This window comes from Entelurus aequoreus, linkage group LG03, assembly GCF_033978785.1.
Source record: "Entelurus aequoreus isolate RoL-2023_Sb linkage group LG03, RoL_Eaeq_v1.1, whole genome shotgun sequence".
NCBI lineage: Eukaryota > Metazoa > Chordata > Actinopteri > Syngnathiformes > Syngnathidae > Entelurus > Entelurus aequoreus.
Window position 1 is genome coordinate 58,056,952 of NC_084733.1, and position 6,614 is coordinate 58,063,565.

The following is a 6,614-nucleotide window of genomic DNA, read 5'->3' on the forward strand; positions in this document are numbered from 1 at the left end:
GGCCAAATCATTTATATTAGAAAATATTATAATATTATTATTAATAATATTATTCACACTTGTATGCTTTGGCCTGGACCAAACATTTAATAAACCTTAGTGCGGTTACATTGTATTGTATTTTTGTCAGCTAACCAAATAATGCTCAGTTTGTCTTATTCATATACTGTAGTTGCGTCCTATTTGGACAACTTAAGCAACGTGTAGAGTAAATTGTTTGACAAAACTCACACATTCAAAACAACATGACGACTTCTTGGTTAAATTTTAAGACTTGGTGGAATTTTTAGCATAAAGAAATCAAAACGGTCCCCAGAGACGTCGTGCAAGAAGACGCCATTTCTGATGACTTCACCAAACTGTAATGAGCAACACGACCCCTCTGTCGAAAAGAGCCTGGTATGTTTAACTCCCATGTGCCTCAACCACACCCTCCAAACAGTGTTTCCCAAACTTTAGTCAGCCATGGCAAATATGACAAAAACAGGTGGATTCACAGATTAATTATGTATCCACTGTCAGTAACTACAGTTGGTCGCTACATCTGTAAGTGCAAGTTAAAACTATCCTATGCAAGGCGAAAACCGTTTATCAACAACACCCAGAAACGCCGTCGGCTTCGCTGGGCCTGAGCTCATCTAAGATGGACTGATACAAAGTGGAAAAGTGTTCTGTGGTCTGACGAGTCCACATTTCAAATTGTTTTTGGAAACTGTGGACGTCGTGTCCTCCGGACCAAAGAGGAAAAGAACCATCCGGATTGTTATAGGCGCAAAGTGTAAAAGCCAGCATCTGTGATGGTATGGGGGTGTATTAGTGCCCAAGACATGGGTAACTTATACATCTGTGAAGGCGCCATTAATGCTGAAAGGTACATACAGGTTTTGGAGCAACATATGTTGCCATCCAAGCAACGTTACCATGGACGCCCCTGCTTATTTCAGCAAGACAATGCCAAGCCACGTGTTACATCAACGTGGCTTCATAGTACAAGAGTGCGGGTACTAGACTGGCCTGCCTGTAGTCCAGACCTGTCTCCCATTGAAAATGTGTGGCGCATTATGAAGACTGGCAAATACCACAACGGAGACCCCCGGACTGTTGAACAACTTAAGCTGTACATCAAGCAAGAATGGGAAATAATTCCACCTGAGAAGCTTAAAAAAGGTGTCTCCTCAGTTCCCAAACGTTAACTGAGTGTTGTTAAAAGGAAAGGCCATGGTGAACATGCCCTTCCCCAACTACTTTGGCACGTGTAGCAGCCATGAAATTCTAAGTTAATTATTATTTGCAAAAAAAAAGTTTATGAGTTTGAACATCAAATATATTGTCTTTGTAGTGCATTCAATTGAATATGGGTTGAAAAGGATTTGCAAATCATTGTATTCCGTTTATATTTACATCTAACACAATTTTCCAACTCATATGGAAACGGGGTTTGTAGTTTCAAGTAAATAAATACAACATTTTAGGCCAATTAAGTGAAATTGGATAATTTTACGCAGCACACTTGATGATCTCTTGGCACTGCTCATTAACACCGTAGTGCATACAGTAGATTAGTAACACACAACTTTATACAGTAGTGCAAACCTCAATTTACAAACAGGAATCATTCCACGACCAAGGTTGTACTTAAAACACTCGTATCTCAAATCAGTGCCGCCAATTGAAATTAATGAATCGCCACAATTTCAATATCAACAACAACAACAAAAAACTAACTTTTAGGTAACAAATACTGTTTAAAAATCAATACAATACAATGTACGACAAACAACTACAGTAGTTTTATGAAATAAGGTTTTGTACAGCATTTTGTTTTCTTAGAGCTGGTTGCATGTTTTTCTCGTGACATCTAGCAACGCTGTCTCTGTCTTATAACAATAGGAACAATGTTTTTTAATGTTGCATATTGACCTTTTTGAGGTAATCAATGTACAGCATTTGCCTTAGAGAGAAACCGCAGAGAAGTTGGTTTCACCTCCGTAGTTAAAGCGGACGTTCGCCCTCACTGTGTCCGAACTGCCTTTCATGGTGCGGAAAGCTTACACGAGAAGCACAAGTCTGAAAACTGGGTATTTATTCCCTGGGAAAACAGACTTTCTGTGGCATCTCCTTTAAACTGATTCTCTGTCGCCGACACCATCCAGAGATTCTCCATATTACCGTGGATGGATTTTGGTTATTGTCCGCTGGATATTTGGATATTGCTGCTTTAAGAGGTGCTGACTGCATGGCTGCCTCGTGAGCTGACATACTGAGCCGCTAAGAAGCTGCATCGCCTTTGACTTGGTAAAAGTTTATGTTAGATTATAAATCGTGCCTCTCACTTGTATAGTAGAAGACTACAGGCCTAAGCGGAGAGATTTGTCAACTTTGAAATTCAGTTGAGACCCGAAGACAGTTTGCCACGCCGTCCCAAGGGGACGGCATGGCAAAGTTGGGAGAGTGGCCGTGCCAGCAATCTGAGGGTTGCTAGTTCAATCCCCACCTTCTACCATGCTAGTCACGTCCGTTGTGTCCTTGAGCAAGACACTTCACCCTTGCTCCTGATGGGCCTGGCTAGCGCCGTGCATGGCAGCTCCCGCCATCAGTGTGTGAATGTGTGTGTGTGTGAATGGGTGAATGTGGAAATAGTGTCAAAGCGCTTTGAGTTCCTTAAAAAGGTAGAAAAGCGCTATACAAGTACAACCCATTTACAAGAAAGACATGAAAAGACGCTTGTTTTTTTTTTTACCTCAGGAGTGAGGATTATGATTAATATCATCATATGTGCTGAAAGATATAAACATCTCATCAGAGAGCATCCCATCAAGAGCAGACATTGTACAATAAGGGATTGTTTTATTATGTTAGTAGTTTCTATTTCTTGTTTAGCACTTAGCAATACTGCTGCATGATGCTTGTGTTTCACTAAAGCTGGATCTGTTTAGCACTCTAAAACTTGTAAGTCATCCTCTTAATATTCAGCTTCAAAAATATAAGATTCTGGATCATCATTTGTCCCGAAGTAGTTTTTGGCTCTCATGAAGTCTGCTATGATTAGTAGTAGTATTAGTGAATGTTGTGATGTGTCTGTGAAATGAATGTGCCTCCGTATGATTAAAATGATGAAAATACGTAAATATTACATCGTATTATGAATGTGCTTGTTACTACATTACATCATATTATACTTACAGCATGTATATAAAACTTGATGGAGGTTTTTAGAGCGCTTATTAGGCGGAGTAGATCAAATCTTTATTACTGTAATTATTGCATTTACGAGTAAGAATGCAATAAAGAAGAATAATAGATGTGTTCTTGTCTCACATAAGGATTGTGATAGACACTATTAACATTCCAAAAAAGTGCAATTCTCCTTTAAAACACTTTTCTTTTTAATTACAGTTTCACTTTTATACCGGTAATACTGTGAATATAAAAATTACCTTGAAAATTCCATTTGCCAGGAAGTTATTGTGCTGAGTGCTTTTCTATTTATTCACAGTTCTGTGCCACACACCACGTATTTAGGCAGTGAATCAGCTGCACAGACCCAACAATACTCAGATAAATAGAAACTTTATACGGCATGCTTCAATACACACACACTCCCCCATCCAAGCTGGGACAAATGTAGCACAATTCTCTGCATGACTCTCTATTCCCAGTGTATGACAAAAAACACATCCCTGCTGATGGCGGGAAGAAGATATAAAAGGAAAAAAGGGAAAAGCGAGACAAACATTTGATAATGGTCTCTCACGTCATCTTTTGAAAAGGCAGCAAACTGTAGATGACAGCTGCTGACCTAGATCCTGAACCTAAGGGTGCCGCCCATGTATAGGATGTGACACTGGGAAACACAAGGTGTTCGAGTTAAGATGAGAACGCCAAATAAGGGGGAGACTAACGCCGCTCCACTCTGCGCTGCACTCCAAATCATGATTAGCTTTTTCCATCGTTTACAATAATACCTGGCTCGCACGCATCCTGCCTCTCTTCCTGGGCTTAGCCAGATGTTACTGTCTCTGTCTTCTAACTTCCAATAGTGAAGCGACTTCCTACCAGCATGACCTCACAGCTGCCCTTTCTGCCTGCAGATGAGGGGACACAGAGAGCAAGCGCAACTCGGCATGCTTGATGTCATCGTTATGCCCCAGCCAGCCAGCCAAGGAGGAACCAACTATTCCGTCCGCCTTGTTCTGAGTGACTTGAAAGCAATTTTGAAGACCACCGCCAAAATTATGCTGAACACGATGTAAGAATCTTTAAGATATGATGGCCATACTATACATGTTCATTTAAATCCCTGATGATCCCGATGAATAAGCTATGAAATGTGAGTTAACAAACAGTAAACAGGATTGTTCTGCACTGTGTCTAACTCAGGCAAGACTATGTTTCTTCACAATGCCAGTCCAATCAAAAGTTTTAGATGTTGGACCACTAGCATATTTCAATAAAGGTAATTCTGATAACTATTTAGACGTACACTCATTATCAAAAATTGTTGCTTTTAAAAAAACGATCACAAGCTGTTTTGATGTATAGACAACAAAATGGTTATCAACATTGAATACATAGCCAGTATACTGTACATAGTGACCTTGTCTGAAATAATTCGTAACAATGACTTGGGAATGACCTAAAATCATCCAGTCATCTTATTTACCGCTTGTCCTCACAGTAACACCATGGATTGTCAAAAAAAAAAAAATCAAGAATTTCATACTCAGTTTCACACCTTGGTGGGAATCGATCAACATTTAAAGGCCTACTGAAATGATTTTTTTTTTAATTTAAACGGGAATAGCAGATCCATTCTATGTGTCATACTTGATCATTTCGCGATTTTGCCATATTTTTGCTGAAAGGATTTAGTAGAGAAAATCGACAATAAAGTTTGCAACTTTTGCTCGCTAATAAAAAAAACCCATGCTTGTACCGGAAGTAGCGTGACGTCACAGGAGGTAGTATTCCTCACAATTCCCCGTTGTTTACAATGGAGCGAGAGAGATTCGGAGCGACAAAGCGTCGATTACCCCATTAATTTGAGCGAGGATGAAAGATTTGTGGATGAGTAACGTTAGAGTGAATGACTAGAGAGGCAGTGAACGACTTTTTTCGCTCTGACCGTAACTTAGGTACAAGCTGGCTCATTGGATTCCACACTCTCTCCTTTTTCTATTGTGGATCACAGATTTGTATTTTAAACCACCTCGGATACTATATCCTCCTGAAAATGAGAGTCGAGAACGCGAAATGGACATTCACAGTGACTTTTATCCCCACGACAATACATCGGTGAAACACTTAGCTACTGAGCTAATGTGATAGCATCGTTCTCAAATGCAGATAGAAACAAAATACATAAATCCCTGACTGGAAGGATAGACAGAAGATCAACAATACTATTAAACCATGGACATGTAACTACACAGTTAATAATTCTCAGCCTGGCAAAGCTTAACAATGCTTTTGCTAACGACGCTGAAGCTAACTTAGCAACTTAGCAACCGGACCTCACAGAGCTATGATAAAAACATTAGCGCTCCACCTACGCCAGCCAGCCCTCATCTGCTCATCAACACCCGTGCTCACCTGCGTTCCAGCGATCGACGGCGCGACGAAGGACTTCACCCGATCATCCGTGCGGTGGGCGGCTAGCATCGGCTAGGCATCTGCTATCGAAGTAAGTAGTCCTTGTTGTGTTGCTACAGCCAGCCGCTAATACACCGATCCCACCTACAACGTTCTTCTTTGCAGCCTCCATTGTTCATTAAACAAATTGCAAAAGATTCACCAACACAGATGTCCAGAATACTGTGGAATTATGAGATGAAAACAGAGCTGTTTTGTATTGGATTCAACGGGCTCTGAATACTTCCGTTGCCGTCGTGACGTCACACGCATACGTCATATCCAAAGGAGTTTTTCAACCGGAAGTTTAGCGGGAAATTTAAAATTGCACTTTATAAGTTAACCCGGCCGTATTAGCATGTGTTGCAATGTTAAGATTTCATCATTGATGTATAAACTATCAGACTGCGTGGTCGGTAGTAGTGGGTTTCAGTAGGTCTTTAAGATTTTGTCTATGTAGGTCATCACAATGGATTTGGAAAAAGTAACAATAATATGTGTCTGGGGTGTGGACTTCATTAAATTCAATAAATTGCGATAAATATTTGGCAATTATTTTGGAATTAGAGCCATTTTATGTAGAGTACCGTTACAGATTTTAGGGGCTCAAAGGTAAGGTAAAGGTAATAGTAATGACTGAAAGTTTGGAGTCCATGAACGCAACTACAGTAGTTTCCTCCCCACACAAGCTATTCTATAAAATAGGAGGCTTTTTACAAGTTTTCTGTCAAATGTGGCTTTCCTGTTCTTATATGCCACTAGTGCCATCTTTAAAGTCTCTATGTATACTGTACATTAGGGGTGTCCAAGCATTCTGACTTGGGGGCCAAATTGGGCTAAAAAACCCACACACACACACACTAACACACACACATATATATATATATATATATATATATATATATATATATATATATATATATATATATATATATATATATATATATATATATATATATATATATATATATATATATATATAT

The 6,614-nt window shown here is 39.6% G+C and overlaps 1 protein-coding gene and 1 long non-coding RNA gene across 6 annotated transcripts in view; one reads left to right on the forward strand and one right to left on the reverse strand.

Moving 5' to 3' along the window:
- The window catches only part of LOC133646673 (latent-transforming growth factor beta-binding protein 1-like), a 321,379-nt gene that overhangs the window by 207,186 nt on the left and 107,579 nt on the right, over positions 1-6,614 (reverse strand). The gene's annotated exons all lie outside the window — the stretch shown is intronic.
- LOC133646675 (uncharacterized) overlaps positions 1-6,614 on the forward strand; it is a 46,899-nt gene that overhangs the window by 38,894 nt on the left and 1,391 nt on the right. The window contains exon 4 of the long non-coding RNA XR_009825332.1: positions 4,092-4,249. This is a non-coding gene — a long non-coding RNA (uncharacterized LOC133646675). The remainder of the gene's footprint in view (positions 1-4,091; positions 4,250-6,614) is intronic.